The sequence below is a fragment of the Podarcis erhardii genome, assembly GCF_964252035.2.
Source record: "Podarcis erhardii genome assembly, chromosome: 1".
Lineage (NCBI taxonomy): Eukaryota > Metazoa > Chordata > Lepidosauria > Squamata > Lacertidae > Podarcis > Podarcis erhardii.
The window spans coordinates 121,025,096-121,044,910 of record NC_138497.1 but is presented as its reverse complement, the minus strand read 5'-3'; the positions used below and the strand labels follow the sequence as shown (position 1 = coordinate 121,044,910).

The window sequence follows — 19,815 nt, the reverse complement described above, 5'->3', positions numbered from 1 at the left end:
TGGCAGGTTGAGAGGAGTTCCCTACCAGGACAGACTTTGCTCGTGTGCTCAAGACACCGATTCCATAAAACATATTTTGCTGCACTGTGCAAAATATGAGCAAGCCGGGGCTGAACTGATATTACCCTTGCTGGTACCTTTCCCAGGAAAATCAGAGGCTCATCATGTCAGGTTCCTGTTGGAAGACCGGACAAATGCTAGAACATTAGCAGTGGTAAAGTTTTTATCGGTGGTTGCAAGAACCAATGATCCCTATATTCTGAACAAAATGCTTGTTTAACCTGGAGGTAGGCTGTATGAATTGTGCATTGCTTTTGTAATGATTTGTTGGGTCTCTGGCCCGTAATAAAGATTGTTGTTGTTGCCTTTGTTTTCAAAGACGTCTCCTTGCATCCTTCCAAAAGCCTAAAACAGAGACACTGTTTTACCACTGAAAACTTCAGGCAAACACAAACTGTCTCTGGTAAACAGGGGCAGCCGGAATTCAGGGAATCTGGTAGCTGCAAGCGGCCCAAGTCTGAACATGTCTGCAGACACGGTGTTTCATGTGGGGTTGGACCGTGAGCCATTAACTCTTTGGGGAACCAAAGAGGGCATCTGCGAACGGAGCCTGAACTTTGTCAGACAGTCTGCGTTCAGTCTGTTTCCCATACGTTGGGAAGTGCCTTTGTAGAGATAGCGTTTTTGCGGGGGAGGGTTATCCTAAACGCAGCCGGGGGTCACTGTTCTCTGAACAGGAAGCTCTGCTATTGCTTCATTGCAGCTGATCGTCTGGAATCCCAACGCCTCTCCTCTCCGGAGTCAAGAGGGGCAACCTCAGAGCACAGCAGTCACATCAGGCTGTTGCAGCTGTGCTAACAGCTCCGGCAGCGAGATCAGATTACATTTCTCCCCTTGTCTCTCTCTCTCTCTCTCTCTCTTTCTTTCTCTCTTTGCTTCCCCTCTGCCCCCAAGGCCTTACTTTCTGAAGCGGGAAGGGGAAGGAGCAGGCTGCAAAATTCACTCAGGAATTCTCCCTCTGAGGAAGCGTTTGGCATTGTGAGCTGCTTGGTGAGTAGCTGGTGAGATTCTGTCTATTTGAAGCTGTTTATTTTGCTAGATAAAGACCGCCACCCTCCCAGGTGGGTTTCACATAGCTGGGTGTTGTAGTGAGGTATGTATCGGGTATGCAGACTGAAGACTGACAGCCTATTTGTGTTTACTTATGTCCATTGAACTCAGTGGGACTTACTTCTAAGTAGACATCTGCAGCTTTGTCGTGCATGTAAAAGGTAAAGGGTAAAGGGACCCCTGACCATTAGGTCTAGTCATGGCAGACTCTGGGGTTGTGGCGCTCATCTCGCTTTACTGGCCGAGGGAGCCGGCGTTTGTCCACAGACAGCTTCCAGGTCACGTGGCCAGCATGACTAAGCCGCTTCTGGCGAACCAGAGCAGCGCACGGAAACTCTGTTTACCTTCCTGCCTAAGCAGTACCTATTTATCTACTTGCACTTTGAGGTGCTTTCGAACTGCTAGGTTGGCAGGAGGTGGGACTGAGCAACGGGAGCTCACCCCGTCACGGGGATTTGAACCGCCGACCTTCTGATCGGCAAGTCTTAGGCTCTGTGGTTTAACCCACAGCGCCACCCGCATCCCGTCGTGCATGTACACTGCAACAAAAAGACAGACTTAGCGCTTGAGGAAAAGAAATTTTCCCATGATTTATACTTGGGCTCTTCATTTCCTTGGCTCGGCACAATCCAAAGCATATTCTACTTGGAAACAAGGCTTTCTGATTCATGTAAGTGTTCATCAGATTCCAGCCTTAATAAAAACCCAGACCTATTATGAACCCCAGGAAAAGCAGCTGAAACATAAATCATCAGGGGAGTTACTCTGCAACTACTTGCACACTTTAAAACAGGGGCAGCCAATGTGGGGTCCTCTAGATAAGTGTTTCCCAAACTTAGCCATTTTTTGGACTACAACTCCCGTCATCCCAAGCTAGCAGGACCAGTTGTGAGGGATGATGGGAATTGTAGTCCCAAGTCTGGGAAACCGTGCTCTAATTGATCCTGGACTGCACCTCCAAATTTCCCTGACCATTCTGGCTGGAGCTGATGGAAGTTGTAGTTAAACTACAACACATTGACTACTTGTACTTTAAAGCAATATGTACCAGAAAGGACTTGGCTGGGCTTCAAGAGAGGGAGCAGCCAAGTATTATAATACCTTTTATGGACAACTTTATAAAGGCAAACTTTTAGAGCAGTGTTTCCCAAACTTAGATCTCCAGCTGTTTTGGGACTACAACTCCCATCATCATCCCTTGCTAGCAAGACCAATAGTCAGGGATGATGGGAATTGTAGTACAACAACAGCTGGAGACCCAAGCTTGGGAAACACTGTTTTAGAGCAAGCATGGGAACCTCTGGCTCTGCAGATGTCCCATCAGTCCCAGTCAACTTAGTCAGAGATCAGGGATGATGGCATCTGTAGTCCCACAATGCCTGAATAGCCACACGATCCGCATCCCTGATTTAGAGAGCAATGAGAATTGCTTGACATGCCCAATATATGCCTATGTAGGTTGACGGAGAAGTAAGTCCCACTGAGTTCAATGGGACTTACTCCCATGTAAACTTTCCATAGGTTTGTAGCCTTAGCTGGAGAGGCATTAGTGCATTTTAGCCTGTAAGCTTATATGTGCAACTCAGGAAACAAGATGCATTTTTCCCCCTTCATTATCTGAAAGCCACAAAGTGGCCTTGAACTGCCTTATTTCTCAGGAGGGGATTTAATGTACAGAACCACTCTCGCAAATACAGGCAAAGGTTAAAATCTGAAAACACCTTGCCCTGGGAAGAGAGAGAGAGAGAGAGAGAGGGAGAGAGAGAGAGAGAGAGGGGGGGGGTATGCAGGGGGTATGCAGGGGTATGCATAACCTTAAACATTTTGTGAATCTTTGTACTTTTGTCCGTTTACTGTATTTATTTTTCCTGATTTGAACTATACAATGGTGATTTTCTTGAGTCAAAATGAGAGTACCCCTAAACATTTTTTTAGGGGGGAAAGCTGTGTGTGTGTGTGTGTGTGTGTGTGTGTGTGTAAATTTTTCTGTTTTACATTTCAAAATATTCATTTAGACAACCTTAAATCAATTACTTCCCTTCCTCTCTTTCCTCTCTTTCTGTGGTTCATTTTGTTGTTGTTTAGTCGTTTAGTCATGTCCAACTCTTCGTGATCCCATGGACCAGAACACGCCAGGCACTCCTGTCTTCCACTGCCTCCCGCAGTTTGGTCAAACTCATGCTGGTAGCTTCGAGAACACTGTCCAACCATCTCGTCCTCTGTCGTCCCCTTCTCCTTGTGCCCTCCATCTTTCCCAACATCAGGGTCTTTTCCAGGGAGTCTTCTCTTCTCATGAGATGGCCAAAGTATTGGAGCCTCAGCTTCAGGATCTGTCCTTCCAGTGAGCACTCAGGGCTGATTTCCTTCAGAATGGAGAGGTCTGATCTTCTTGCAGTCCACGGGACTCTCAAGAGTCTCCTCCAGCACCATAATTCAAACGCATCCATTCTTCGGCGATCAGCCTTCTTTATGGTCCATTGCATACCATACATCCCTGCATGTTTTACATGAACTAAACCATTCAGTATTCCATTGTTACATGCATCAAAACTTATTCACACTGTTGAATTTATCTTAATGTTACCAGCGTTTTTAAATGTACACAATTTTCACCCGTATATTCAGTAAATATTTTCCAGTCTTTTTCAAATGCACATTCTTCTTGTTCTCTTATTCTATGTTAAATCTGCAAGTTGCGCATATTGAGAACTTTCATGCAACTAAATACATCACACTAAAATGCGAGTGCAAACCAGGATGACTTCGTGTAGCTCAGCATAAAAAATATAACCATGTGACATGTTCTCAGTGTTATCTTAGGGCAAAACTAGACGAGACGGTGGAGGTCTGTAATCAGATTTCCCATCTCTAAATTTTGGAACAAAGGAAGCTGCCTTAGTTTGAGTCAGACTGTCGGTCCAACTAGCTGAATGTTGCCTACAGTGCAGATGTGTACCTAGGTTCCCTTGCACCCTTGGCAGGGAGATGTATTGGTGCCTCCAAAGCTGGGAGAGACTATACAGTAAACCAGAAATTCTAAAAGTTTGCTTTTGCTTGGGAGAGGCTGTGGTGGGCTGTTCTGATGGCCCACTCCAGTGACCAGAATTCTTTTAAATATATATAAATTTATTTATTTGGTTTTTCACGTTGAAATTTTACAGATATATATCAAACATAAATCATTAAAACAAGATTCCAAGGAATCTCCTGGACTTCCATCCTCCCCTTTGTGAGTCCTAATTTAATCATTTCCTCCCACATCTTTTTATGATAATCCAAACCCTTTACCTCTTCCATTATGTGCACAATCAACCTTAAACTACAAGTGATATTCCAATCCTACTAACGATTTTAACTGTTTACAATGGTCTTTAAGAAAAGTTACAACTTCGCCCCCATTCCTTATTAAAATTTTGGTCTTCCTGATTTCTGATTCTTCCGGTCATTTTAGCAATTTCGGCATAGTCCATCAACTTGATCTGCCATTCTTCTCTAGTAGGGCCAGTAACATCTGGGCAGCTGTGGTCGCAGACATAAATAGTTTTTTCTGCTCCCTTGGGATTTCAGCACCTAAAATTCCTAAAAAGACAGCTTCAGATTTTTTTGCAAAGGTTATTTTAAGCATTACCCCCCAACTCATTATATATCATTTCCCAAAATCCTTTTACTACCTTACAATTCCACCACATGTGATCAAAGGTGCCTTCTTTTTCCTTACATTTCCAGCATATATTTGAGCATGTTTTATACATTTTTGTTAATTTACTAGGAATTAAGTACCATCGGTACATGATTTTCATATAATTTTCTTTCAACCTATAACAAGCTATGAAATTGAAATCCCAGTTCCATAACTTCTCCCAACCAGTGACTGGATTTCTGCACCCAAAGGCTCAGCAGAGAATTTATTTCCTCAGACTTTTAAAGAAGAACAATCTGAGTGAGAAACTGCTGGTGTCCTTCTACCGAGGCTCCATAGAGAGCATTCTCACATACTGTATTTGTGCTTGGTTCTCCAGTTGTACAGCTAGGGAGAAGAAGGTGCTCCAGAAGGTCATAACCACAGCCCAAAGGATTATTGGTCATCCTCTCCCATCTTTGGAAGAACTGTACGGTTCCCGTTGTCTTAGGAAAGCAAACAACATCCTGCAGGATTCATCTCACCCGGGATACAGTCTGTTTGCACTACTGCCTTCTGGCAGGAGATATAGAAACATCAAGTCAAGGACAAATAGACTGAAAAATAGTTTCTATCCAAGAGCTGTGGCCTTTTTGAATGCTGTAACTCGATAGTGTGACCTGGAAGTTTGATGGGTGTGGGTGTGGGTGTGGCTGGAATGTGGTTTGTTTGGTTGTTGTTGCTGTTTTGCTTTTGTTGTTTTTTTAAGGGATGGCATCCAATTTCGTTGCACTGTGCAATGTTGCACTTGTGTAATGACAATAAAGAATCTATCTATCTATCTATCTATCTTTGCACCTTGCCCAGCCACGCAGAGCTGTGTCAGAGTGGCCCAGGGATTGTGCAGGCTCCTAGCCACTTCAAGCTAGAGTGGAGAGATGCGATTTTTGTGGGGGGCCCCCATGGGCCTGTGCCCTTGGCGGGGGCGGGGGGCCAACCTGGCAAACCCCTAGACCAGGGGTCAGCAAACTTTTTCAGCAGGGGGCTGGTCCACTGTCCCTCAGACCATGTGGTGGGCTGGACTATATTTTTTTTGGGGGGGGGGAATGAATGAATTCCTATGCCCCACAAATAACCCAGAGATGCATTTTAAATAAAAGCACACATTCTACTCATGTAAAAACACCAGGCAGGCCCCACAAATAACCCAGAGATGCATTTTAAATAAAAGGGCACATTCTACTCATATAAAAACACGCTCATTCCCGGACCGCCGGCAAGCCGGATTTAGAAGGCGATTGGGCCAGATCTGGCCCCCAGGCCTTAGTTTGCCTACCCATGCCCTAGATATTCATTCATTCATCATTCATCATTCATCATTTTATTCGTACGCTGCCTTTCCATAGTTAAAACAATGCTCAAGGCGGCTACAACATGGCAAGATTTACATAATTACCAGCATAACAAAAGTCATAAACAGTAAATAAAACTCATCAAAAAGTACACAACCAAATGGAAAACAATTTCCACATAAATCATAAAATCTAAAACTAAGAATACAGCATTAACATCAATCACAATTTAAAATGACATAGATAAAAAATAAAAGCAATTTTTAAAATTGCCCAGTAGCAGCAACAGCAGCAGCACTCCTTTATGGAGCTTATCAGGCCCCACCCCAAGGCAGGTTGAGGGAAGCAGGGAAAGGCCCATCAGGCTCCCAGCAGATCAGATATGACCCTGACCCTGAGTGGCAGCAGCTCTCCGGGTTTTCACTGCAATGAAAATGAAGGTGTTCAATATGATCTGGAAGGACAATAGAAATGATGTCTGCTAGATGTGTAATGGGAAGGTAGCACCTCCCGGACGGCACAGATTCCTACGTCTCCTTCAGAAAGCAGGAACAGAATGGCGAGCTGGTCTTTCGGTTAGTCTGGATTAATACAAAGACATGCCTAAATTTAAATGACAAATGGCTGGCCTCACTCTGTACCGGAAATAATTCATTACCGGGATGCATGACAATAACGATGTAAATAAGCATGACGGACCAGGGATTACGAAAAGGAAATAAGCCATAAGCAGCAGTCACACAATATGATTCAGTGCTCTGGAAATTGGTCATAAACCTAAAACAGAGCAAAAAGGTGAAGATAGGAGCTCTTTCCCCGACTATTTCCCCCAGCTACGAATATGCGAGACGTCCGTTTTAACGTGCATACGCAATGGGAGACAGAGGCTCTCCCATATCCCTTACAAACCAGTTCTCTCTTTTAGAATCAGCGACTCAAATCCAGATAAGGTTTGGTTTCCTTACAAACCCTTGAAATGCACAGCTTAATTGTGATCCAAAAGCTCTGAAAAGGGGAAACTGTGGGACAGAAAGGGGAAGGTAACTTGGGTACTTTCCAATCCTGCCAGGCTGAGAATGTAGTTTGAGTGTCTGGTTTCGTAGCTGGTCCTAGATGCCATGACCCTTAAGAAAGTTGTATTCAAAGTTCAAGTAGGTAATCTCTGGGTCTCCAGGACATAAGGCTGACTGTAGCAGCCAAAAACAACTCTCTCTTTCTCCCAGAATGTTTGTATACCTTTATATCAACATCCAGCTTATCCATAATGTGATTGCCACGTATTCCTTGTGGCCAGATCCTTTACTACAAAGGTGATGGTGATTATGGTAACTTATGGGTTGTTGTTTTTACCTGCCTTTCACCACAAGGTCCCAGCGTGAGGGACATGGGTGGTGTTGTGGTCTAAACCACTGAGCCTCTTGGGCTTGCCGATCAGAAGGTCGGTGGTTTGAATCCCTGCAACGGGGTGAGCTCCCGTTGCTCTGTCCCAGCTCCTGCCAACCTAGCAGTTCGAAAGCACGCCAGTGCAAGTAGATAATCGGTACCGCTGCGAGGGGAAGGTAAACGGTGTTTCCGTGTGCTCTGGTTTCTGTCATGGTGTTCTGTTGTGCCAGAAGCAGTTTAGTCATGCTGGCCACATGACCCAGAAAGCTGTCTGTGGACAAACGCCAGCTCACTCGGCCTGAAGCAAGATGAACGCCGCAACCCCATAGTCGCCTTTGATTGGACTTAACCATCCAAGGGTCCTTTACAACAATAAACCATATAATAATATAATACTAAATTCAGCATACCCTCCAACATCTCTCTGATGAAAATAGGGACGTCCTATTCCATAATAATAATAAGATTAATGATTTTATTATTTAAGATTAATGATTTTATTATTTAAGATTAATGATTTTATTATTTATACCCTGCACATCTGACAGCTTTGCCCCAGCCACTCCGGGTGGCTTCCACATATACAAAAACATAATAAGACTTAAAAAAAAAAAAAAAAAAACTTCCTTGTACAGGGCTGTCTTCTAAAGTTACTTATCTCCTTGGCTTCGGTATGTGTGTGAATGTCACATAACTCGATACCCTGCAACATCGGAGGAAAATTAGGGCGTCCTAAGTCAAAGTGTGACATTCTGGGTTCAGATCAGAAACTGGGACGGTTTTTGCAAATTCGGGACTGTCCCTGGAAAATAGGGACTCTTGGAGGGTCTGAATCAATCAGAACAACTTTCCGTCAGAAGGGTAGGCTAGGGATATATATCTATATATCTATATATCTATATATCTATATATCTATATATCTATATATCTATATATCTATAGGTGTGTGTATATATATATGTGTGTGTGTGTGTATTTGTTGTTTAGTCGTGTCTGACCCTTTGTGACCCCATGGACCAGAGCACACCAGGCACTCCTGTCTTCCACTGCCTCCTGCAGTTTGGTCAAACTCATGCTGGTAGCTTCAAGAACACTATCCAACCATCTCGTCCTCTGTCGTCCCCTTCTCCTTGTGCCCTCAATCTTTCCCAACATCAGGGTCTTTTCCAGGGAGTCTTTTCTTCTCATGAGGTGGCCAAAGTATTGGAGCCTCAGCTTCAGGATCTGTCCTTCCAGTGAGTACTCAGGGCTGATTTCCTTAAGAATGGATATGTTTGATCTTCTTGCAGTCCATGGGACTCTCAAGAGTCTCCTCCAGCACCATAATTCAAAAGCATCCATTCTTCGGCGATCAGCCTTCTTTATGGTCCAGCTCTCACTTCCATACATCACTACTTAGCTTTTACTATACGGACCTTTGTTGGCAAGGTGATGTCCCTACTTTTTAAGATGCTTCTAATATATATATATATATATATATATATATATATATATATATAATCTTCTGCATTTGATGAAAACTTTACAAGGAGGGTGCTGGATTCACTTCTGTGAGGAAGAAATTCGATAGCTTAAACCACACTGGAGTGCCACTGCCAGTCAGTGTTGGCAGTATTGAACTAGATGGACAAGTGGACTAAATCGGTATAAGACAGCTTCATATGTTCCTAAGACATGGGCATTTCTAGAGAGTATATGGAGCTTTAGGGCAGCAATATCTGAAGTCACTTCCAGCTCCAGGGTTTTCTCTGTTAAATTGGAACAATGCTCCCTGATGTAATTGCCAGCAGTATCATCCTGCCAAGTATTTATTATTACACCATCTGTATGTGTTTTCCCTAACTCCTTTATACTGGCCTTGTTTGTTTAAAAATTAATCTCTGGAGAGCAAAGAAATGGGCCAACACTTGTTTTCAGAATTCAGATATTAATTCTAAGTAGAAGCGGAAATTCCCCCCCTTCCAGGATGCTGCTAAACTTTTAAAGTCAATCTAAGTTCAGTATAATATTTAACCAGGGATGAACAATGTGGTCTGTTTCAAAACAAAGGTCTTATTCTCCCCTTGGTTACTCTCTCATGACTGTTTCAGACCTCAAGATGAAGGGAGACTTGTCTGGGTTATCACGGAAAAGCCCCACAGATTAACAGTCCCTTTAAACCACATCAAACATGATCGCTATTTGCTCAAATCAGTTCACGCACCTTCAGCCCCATCATTTGTCAAGCGTATTGTACTCAGATGTAGAGTAGGATGCTGTGGTATAAACCACCAAGCCTCTTGGACTTGCCGATCAGAAGGTCAGCAGTTCGAATCTGTGCGACGGGGTGAACTCCCGTTGCTCTGTCCCAGCTCCTGCCAACCTAGCAGTTCAAAAGCACACCAGTGCAAGTAGATCAATAGGTACCGCTGTGGCAGGAAGGCAAACAGCATTTCCGTGTGCTCTGGTTTCTGTCATGGTGTTCCGTTGTGCCAGAAGCGGTTTAGTCATGCTGCTCACATAACCCGGAAAGCTGTCTGTGGTCAAATGCTGGCTCCCTCGGCCTGAAAGCGAGATGAGTGCCACAACCCCATAGTTGCCTTTGACTGGACTCAACCATCCAGGGGTCCTTTACCTTTACTCAGATGTAGAGAAATGAAGCAAATAAATGCATGAGTGAAACTTTGCCACCTGTGAATTTAAGCCACCAGTGAATTTAAGACTCAACATTGTGCCCTGAATGCTGCTGGTCACGCATGATGCTACTGAAAGTCAGAAGTCAGGCATGTCCAAAGTCCGTTTTGGGGGCCTAATCCTTTCCTGGGGTAAAATCCTAAAAAAAACCTCAACAACGTCAACCCTAATAAAAAGCTCAACAACTTTGGTCAGCCCTTTGGTCGGTCCTCACGGCCCTTCACTTCATCAAATCTGGCCCTCTTTGAAAAAAGTTTGGAGACCACTGTCATAAGTGATCAGTTCAAAAGGTCAAATTTGCTTGGTTAAAAAACAACTGGATGTGTACCAAGCATTGATCCCTCTTCAACAAACTGCCATAATCTCCTAATTCAAAGCAAGATTGATTATGTTTTCATTTGTGGGCACGTGCATGACGATGTGGAAACCACTGACAGCTCTGCATATACTCAGATGCTGATTTCCGTAACCCTTTCCTTGCTGAAGGTACAGTCACCATCCCAGTTTCGGTGCCCAATCTGCAACACTTAAGTGCACAAGTGGTTCTTTTCTTGCATTGCCCATTGCTGCTGCCAGCAGTCACGGCTGTTCCCTTTGGCTCCTTTCCATCACAGTTAAAGTAAAATAAAATGATTTCAGGATATAAACACAGGTAAATGTGAAGCCAGCCAATCAAAGAAAGGAGCACAGTGATGCATGACACTCTGACATGTGACACAGTGGCAGGATACCAATGGCATGCTCTGAAGTTCCACTTTTTAATGTACATGCATGGAACTCAAATATACAGTGGTATAAGAACTTAATTCATTCCAGAGATGTGTTCTTAGCCTGAAACTGTTCTTAACCTGAAGCACCACTTTAGCTAATGGGGCCTCCTGCTGCCGCTGCGCCACTGGAGCATGATTTCTGTTCTCATCCTGAAGCAAAGTTCTTAACCCAAGGTAATATTTCTGGGTTAGCAGAGTCTGTAACCGGAAGTGTCTATAACCTGAAGCATCTGTAAGCCGAGGTACCACTGTAGTTCGGGGATGTTGGGGAAATGGCGAATCTTCGGCCAAGAGGATACTGTGGGTTTCCATAAATAGCAAGGCAATTACGATTTCTCACGGGGAAAGTTCATCCATCCCTGCTTCTTAACGCATCTTCCACAGAGCTGGAAACAGGTATCTCTCCCACTAGGGAAACTGGAAACGGAGAAGCAGCAAGAGAGTTCTCTGAAAAATCCCAACGAAAAAAGAAGTGGAAGTTGGAATTGCAGGTGTTTGCTTCTCCAGGCCACGTCTGGAATGGAAATCATTCTGGGAAATAAGATTAGTATTCACTGCTATTGTTGCTTTCAGTCCTCCCGCAATATGCAACTCATTATTTTTATTCTCCCATTTGCATTGTGTTTCCTTTCATTGAAACGAATGGAGTGGAATAGCACAATGACAACGTAACTTACCCAATTTGATAATATGTAAATTATGTAGGGTACATAATTTCACTGTACCAGACAGCGAGGCACATAATGTAGCTTCCAGTAGAACAGTATTCATGGACGTAGCCAGGATTTTTGTTGGGGGCAGTTTGCTATGTATTTTTATTGATTTTTATGATGGGGGGGAAGCTGCTGCTTCCTGCCCTCCCCCCTTGGCTATGCCCATGAGAGTACTGGTTTTTCATTATTTTCTTGAATTTATAGCCCGCCCGCCCGCCCGCCCTCCCTCCCTAAGGAGCCCAGGGCAACAGACAGATACACGATTTTAAAACAAGAAGCATGCAAACACTTCTAAAGCAGCTAAAAGATTCTAAAACCAATAACAATGGAAAAACAGTTATACAGTGGTACCTCTGGATATGAAAGGGATCCGTTCCGGGGCCCCGTTCGCATCCTGAAGCAAACACAACCCACGTCTGTGCATGTGCGGGTCACAATTTGTCGCTCTGCGCATGCGTGTGATGTCATTTTGACCGTCTGCGCATGCGTGAGCGGCAAAACCCGGAAGTAACGCATTCCGTTACTTCTGGATCACCGCTGTGCACAACCCAAAAACACTCAACCTGAAGCAACTTCAACCCGAGGTGTGACTGTAGTTAAAAACGTTCTTCCATCCCAGTTGAACTGCAGAGGACCAGAAACGGTGCTGCGTGCGACGAATAAAGTGTGAAAAGCTGCCTTCCTACATCCCTAGGCAACAATCACAACAATACAGATACTACCTTGAAACACAAGCGCTATTATTCAAGACTTCCCCATTGTACTTTACAGAACTGAAGTATGTGCAAAGGAGTGGTCAAAAGTGCATCCTTTGGGCTCTGATTTGAGAAGAAGAAGAAGATCAGCTGTTCTTTTAAGAGCTATTATCCCACCCTAACACAAAACATTGGGAGAAAAGCAATGACAAACCTAGACAGCATCTTAAAAAGCAGAGACATCACCTTGCCAACAAAGGTCCGTATAGTTAAAGCTATGGCTTTCCCAGTAGTGATGTATGGAAGTGAGAGCTGGACCATAAAGAAGGCTGATTGCCGACGAATTGATGCTTTTGAATTATGGTGCTGGAGGAGACTCCTGAGAGTCCCATGGACTGCAAGAAGATCAAACCTATCCATTCTTAAGGAAATCAGCCCTGAGTGCTCACTGGAAGGACAGATCCTGAAGCTGAGGCTCCAATACTTTGGCCACCTCATGAGAAGAGAAGACTCCCTGGAAAAGACCCTGATGTTGGGATAGATGGAGGGCACAAGGAGAAGGGGACAACAGAAGACAAGATGGTTGGATAGTGTTCTCGAAGCTACCAGCATGAGTTTGCCCAAACCGCGGGAGGCAGTGGAAGACAGGAGTGCCTGGCGTGCTCTGGTCCATGGGGTCACGAAGAGTCGGACACGACTAAACGACTAAACAACAACATTACAAAACAGGCTTGGTAGGGATGACACTGTTCACGATGCCAGCTGGTAATGTCTCAGCTCAGCATTCTGATCTGCAATTTGTGTCCACTGACTCAAATAAAATAAAATAAAATAAAATAAAATAAAATAAAATAAAATAAAATAAAATAAAATAAAATAAAATAAAATAAAATAAAATAAATTTGAACTAAAAGCAAAGGAACACTTTCGGTGTCTGTGCAGTGTATAGCTGTCCAACGAAAAGTTCTTCCTGAAGGAACTCATTGCACTGATGGCTTTTATTCTGATATTTGCTATGCTTACTGAGGCATTTTATAACCTACCCTTCATCTCGACAGATGCCAGGGTTGGAGACAAAAAAAAAAAAGCCCCACAATACCTAAAACACAGTAAAAAAAAATATCTAAAACCCTTTTAAACAGTAGGAGCAACTAAAACCACAATGTAGGCTCTCTGCCAGCAACTGACTAATCTCCTCCTCGTAGCCAAGTAAAACACGGTTTTAACAGTGGGTCCGTAAGTGACTGTGGAGGCCAATTCTGGATCCACACATCCTTCCACAGTGGGGACACAGGTTTGATCTTGGTGAGGGTTTGCCAAGCATGCCTTCCTCTTAGCATACTTCTCTCCCCTTCATCCAGAGTTCAAGCATCTTCAAAGCCCATGACACCTTTGGTAAACTGACTAATAAACCCCTCAAAATCCATGGGAAAAAATGAGAAAGTCTTCACTTAAGTCAATTGCAGGAGGGCGAGTGCGCTTTGAAGAGGAGTGCCATTACAGAGGCAACTCTGTCTTGGGCAACCACATAATACACTTCCTCAACAGTAGAGTTGCCGTATTTCAAAAAGTAAAAACCAGGACATCCCGTTGTTGTTGAGCTTTTTTTTTTTTTCAGGAAACCCCCAAAGTGCCGACTTTCAGAAATTCCCCAAGGATGTCAATTCCGCCTTTGAAATCCCAGGAAAATCTGACAGTATGGCAGCCCTATTCAACAGCAGTATGCTGTGGAGAACTTTCTCAAAATATCTTAAGGCATGGATAGGATCAAATAGGAGTTTCCCTGCATCGACCTACTTCCATGCCATGTTCTACCTTGTTCTGAAGTATTCCCTCACTCTCTGGAGGTGGTATTTTTGTTTTTGGAGGAGAGTCCTGGAGCTACAGGAGGAGATGGAATCAGCCAAAGTTGCCTCTTCTCCTCTTCAACTAGTTAAGAATGCGGTGGCTAGACTGGTGACTGGGAGTGGCTGTCGAGACCACATAACACCAGTCCTGAAAGACCTACATTGGCTCCCAGTACATTTCTGAGCACAATTCAAAGTGTTGGTGCTGACCTTTAAAGCCCTAAATGGCCTCAGCCCAGTATACCTGAAGGAGCGTCTCCACCCCCATCGTTCTGCCCGGACGCTGAGGTCCAGCACCGAGGGCCTTCTGGCAGTTCCCTCACCTTGAGAAGTGAAGCTACAGGGAACCAGGCAGAGGGCCTTCTCGGTAGTGGCACCTGCCCTGTGGAATGCTCTCCTGTCAGATGTCAAGGAAATAAACAACAATCTGGCTGTTAGAAAACATCTGAAGGCAGCCCTGTTTAGGGAAGTTTTTAATGTTTGATGTTTGATCGTGTTTTTAATATTCTGTGGGGAGCCGCCCAGAGTGGCTGGGGAAACCCAGCCAGTTGGGTGGGGTATAAATATATTATTATTATTATTATTATTATTATTATTATTATTATTATTATTATTATTATTATTATTATTATTACTGAGTCTCCAAAGAGTCAAAGATGCTTATATGAAGGTAAGGCCAATGTAGGTAGTTTATATTAGAGGACTGGAGGGATGTTCATGCACAGTGCCTATAGGTACAAACCAGCCCCCTCCCCATTCGCAATATGCATTCATTCATCATACTTAGGTTGTTTCAGCCAGGCTTAACTTTTCTTGTGATGATGGACCCAGGTTCTCCTATGTAAACTTTTAGGATGATACACAATGACTACCCAAACTATGTTTTTATCGCTTTTTTTCAAAAGAGGTGTGAAGGCAGAACAGGTCTAGCAAGGCTCTCTATAAACCTTTAATGTAAGCTGTGTTTGCAGTAGCTTCAGCCTTTGCATGTGCAATTTCACCCATTATCTCCCTTCTGTTTGCCCTTTCCCCGTATCCTTTGTGCCGCAGCCGCAGAAGTGACTCACTCACAGTGACAGCGCAGGAAATGGAGCGGAGAGGGTTTGGGAGAGCGCAACTCAGTATCACCCTGTGACATTTGCTAAGGCTGTCCGTGGTTGGCTCATAATCCACAGGCTGCCTTCTCTTTTGCTTGCCATTCTGCCCAATAGGAAGCCCACAAAAAGCTAAAGAGGGGGTTAGGAAATGGCTTTAAAAGTCTAATTACTACAGAAATCAGACCCAAACAAAGTTGTCTGAAAGGGAAAAGTGCAGCACACCAGAGGAACGCTCCCACTGCATGTAGCTAAGGAGACATCTAGATGCTGTTATGTCTTCTTTTTTAAAGAAAACGTTCCTGTGTTTCTTTTTTTGTACACCTTTTCTACAAGCAGAGATGCTATAAAAGTGCCAATGTGAACACAAAATTTGTTGAGGTTATTTTATTTTATTTTTTTGCAAAGTTTCCGGCAGCCGAATCCCATATGTCTGGACATATGGCAACATTTCCTTTTTTATATAACAACAAATAACAATTCCACATCCAGATGTTGAGATTACTCTGAATCTCCTGGTCGTAATGATAATATTTACAACTGCATATCAATATTTATCCGAATTTTTATCCTTCACAATTATCCGTAATTTCCGTTACTTTACAAGTGTGGTTAAAATCCTGCCAATGTTTTGACCTGCTTGCAGTGGTCTCGTAAATAAATGACTGTCAGCAGCTCTCCAGGGTCTGAGACAGGGGTCTGTCTCAGCCCTATCTGGAGATGCTGGGGAACCATGTTTTTTAAAGGGGACATGAAAACATCTCAATGCTCCAATACTAAGCATGTTTGTTTGCAAATTGCAATAGGATGTCTTCTGGGAAGAGGTGTTTGGGATTAAAGTTCATGGTGGATCAGTCAACACACTAAATATTCCAGAAAGAGACTGCAGCTGCTTCACAAACTACAACTATTCTGCCTCAAGACAGACAGTTCGATTCCTTTCTACTTTTTGGACGCTTGACAGTATCAAATCCAGCTGGGGGGGGGGCGTTTCTAGAAATAAATGTGCCGGATCTGCCCCCTAACTACCCCCATGCCTCCCTCCCTCCCTTGCCGCCCTCTGTGCACGCCATGAGCCCTTTCCATTGTCTATATCTTTATTGTTTTAAAATAGATACATTCGTGCCAGGAAGGCAAACAACCCAACAGGCAAACATACAATCAAATAAACCAGCTATAAATTGACAAACAGACTGTAGCAATATATGAAACAACACAATTCTTATAACTAACATCCTTTGTACTCCCAATGATGTGAACAATTGTAAAACAAGAAATTAAAAATGACTTCCAATTAGTCTCTCTATACTTTATCTGTTGGGACACAGGTGGCGCTGTGGGTTAAACCACAGAGCCTAGGACTTGCCAATCAGAAGGTCAGCGGTTCGAATCCCCGCGACGGGATGAGCTCCCGTTCCTTGGTCCCTGCTCCTGCCAACCTAGCAGTTCGAAAGCACGTTAAAGTGCAAGTAGATAAATAGGTACTGCTCCAGCGGGAAGGTAAATGCTGTTTCCATGTGCTGCTCTGGTTCGCCAGAAGCGGTTTAGTCATGCTGGCCACATGACCCGGAAGCTGTACGCCGGCTCCCTTGGCCAATAAAGCGAGATGAGCACCGCAACCCCAGAGTCGCTCACGACTGGACCTAATGGTCAGGGGTCCCTTTATCTTTACCTTTACTTTATCTGTTGATTATCTTATACAGTGGTACCTCTGGTTATGTACTTAATTCGTTCCGGAGGTCCATTCTTAACCTGAAACTGTTCTTAACCTGAAGCACCACTTTAGCTAATGGGGCCTCCTGTTGCTTCTGTGCCACCACCACGCGATTTCTGTTCTCATCCTGAAGCAAAGTTCTTAACCCGAGGTACTGTTTCTGGGTTAGAAGAGTCTGTAACCTGAAGCTTATGTAACCTGAAGCATATGTAACCCAAGGTACCACTGTACCACACAGTTACATATTTCTTATATAGTTTCTGTTAACTTCCCTACAAACTTATATTTATACAATGCAGGGTTCAGTCTAACCCATGAGCCCTTTCCACACTCACGTCTCCCATCCACAGGTTGGCAGCCATGCTGCCCCACCATCCCTGGGCACCTGGACCAGGGCAACCCCCCCACCACCACCGCTCAGCCATCCCAAGTCCTCTCCTTCCTCTTCCTCATTGTGATCCCCTCAAGGCATGGCCTGACTTTCCCTCACCCGCCTTATCTCTCCCCTCTCACTTCCTCCAGCACCACAGAATTCCCCACCAACTCCGGCTAGAGCAGCCGGAGTGAGGAGGAGGAAGGGACACCTCTGTGGCTTGCAGGTGGGCCTCAGCATTGCCCACAGTGGCCTCTGCTCATGGGGAGGAGCAATGGCATGGTGATGTCAGGGTTGGGATGAAGGAGGAGGAGAAGGGTTGTTTGGTTTGTGCCAGGGCTCTGGGAAGTTGTTTGGGGGCTCTGGGAAAAAGATGCCGGAACTCCATTCTAGTGTGCTCCAGCTGAGAAAAGCCCCAATCAAAACTACTATATTTTCGCTCTATAGGACACACTTTTTCCCCTCCCAAAATGAAGGGGAAATGTGTGTGCGTCCTATGGGGCGAATGCAGGCTCCTTGGCTTCAGCGATAGCAACACAAAGCCTCCGAAGCGCAGAGGGAGCGCTATCCCTGAAGCCTTCGGAGCGCAGCGCGAACTCGCGCTGCACTCCGGAGGCTTCGGGTTCCTTTTGCTGAAGCCAGGAGAGCAAGACTCTCCTGGCTTCAGCAGACAGGGAGAGCTGCGCAGCGCCCCTTCAGCCAAGCGGGAGGAGAAATGGAAGGGCTCCGTTTCTCCTGCCGCTTTGCTGAAGGGGTGCTGAGCAGAGAGGGGGAGATTTTTTTTTCTTGTTCTCCCCCTCTAAAACAAGGTGCGTCCTATGGTTGGGTGCGTCCTATAGAGCGAAAAATACGGTATTTTATATTTGACTAAAGAAAGGACAGCACAGTGCGTTGGTTGGGATGAAACACTAAATCACGGCTTGCTTTTTGAGCAAAGCCTTGGGCTCCTACGTCCCCATTTGCCACTCCCTCCTTCTGTTGCCTCCTGCTGACTTCTTCTTTGACAGTAAACGACCGTTTGCCTTTACATCCGAATTGGATAAAGGATGGTTTGTGGCAACCGTAATCGGCCTGCAAACCTGGAATTGCAGGCTGCACTCAGAACTGTCGTTTACAGTTTGGAGCATATGCAGGCAGAAGGCACGGCAAGGGAGCACCTGAAATGAAGGCTCTCTCACCTAATGCCAAACCATGGTCTGAATACGGTCTAAACTAGTTCTGTAGTAGGGGTGAGGCACTTCATACCTCTGTATCCCGCCCCTATGATTCTCCCTTGGCTATGCCTCTGCCCCGAGACACACCCTGCTGCAGCAGCCTTTTGCCATGACCTTTGTTATTTATTTATTTATTTATTTATTTATTAATGTTGCAATACATATATGAAATCTTTACATATACATATACATATGCATTTATGATACTTACACATTATATTTGTAAATTCGCATTTTCACATTTCACTACGTACCAACATTTATCCATTTCTTATTTCTTGCCCTGCATCTTCCCTCCACCCATGCGAGACTTCCTTGTTATTATTTTGAAACTTTATTATTGAGATTGTATTATTTTATCTTAATAATTAAACATTCATTCTTATATATCTGCTTAACTGAACTTTACTTTGTGAAATCAGTCTATACATATCAATTCTTGTTGGAGCATCTTTTGGTCATGTACAGTGGTACCTCAGGTTAAGAACTTAATTCGTTCTGGAGGTCTGTTCTTAACCTGAAACTGTTCTTAACCTGAAGCACCACTTTATGGGGCCTCCTGCTGCCGCTGTGCCACCGCTGCCTGATTTCTGTTCTCATCCTAAAGCAAAGTTCTTAACCCAAGGTAATATTTCTGGGTTAGCAGAGTCTGTAACCTGAAGCGTATGTAACCTGAAGTGTATGTAACCCGAGGTACCACTGTATTCTTCTACACATTTCCATTCCTGTTTGAGATTTTGATTAGATTGCATTCTAATTGTGGCTGTCATTTTTGCTAATTCAGTCATCTCAAAAAATTTATGTTGCCAGTCTTTCAATGTTGGTACTTCTTCTGATTTCCATTTTTTTTTTTTTTTTTTTTTTTTTTTTTCAATCAGTAACCTTGCGGCGGCTGTTGCATATAAAAAGGTTCTCTTCATGTCTTTGGGGATGTCATTTGTTATAATTCCTGAAATGAATGTTTCCGGCTTCTCACCAATTGTTGTTTTAAACATTTTTTTCAGTTCTTCATGTATATTTTTTAAAAAATAATAATTTAATTTTATCACATCCCCACCAGACATGCTATAAGGATCCCTCTGATACCTTACATCTCCAACACAAATTTGATATTAGTTTATAGATTTTAGCCAGTTTTACAGGAGAGGTCTGTGGTTGGGTCTCTGTGTCTGGAAACTTCTCCCTTTTGTGTGGCTGGGATGAACTTCTGTCTTCAAAGGTAACATTCATATCCATTGCTCCTTCTACTTTCCCCTCT

At 44.0% G+C, this 19,815-nt stretch overlaps 1 protein-coding gene and 1 long non-coding RNA gene across 2 annotated transcripts in view; both read left to right on the top strand.

Moving 5' to 3' along the window:
- Positions 1–551: 551 nt before the first annotated feature.
- The window catches only part of TFPI (tissue factor pathway inhibitor), a 47,813-nt gene continuing 28,549 nt past the window's right edge, over positions 552–19,815 (top strand). Inside the window, exon 1 of the mRNA XM_081849086.1 lies at positions 552–1,050. The gene's annotated coding sequence lies outside the window, so the exon portion shown is untranslated. The remainder of the gene's footprint in view (positions 1,051–19,815) is intronic.
- The window catches only part of LOC309335783, a 141,773-nt gene continuing 139,878 nt past the window's right edge, over positions 17,921–19,815 (top strand). Inside the window, exon 1 of the long non-coding RNA XR_014153720.1 lies at positions 17,921–18,169. This is a non-coding gene — a long non-coding RNA (uncharacterized lncRNA). The remainder of the gene's footprint in view (positions 18,170–19,815) is intronic.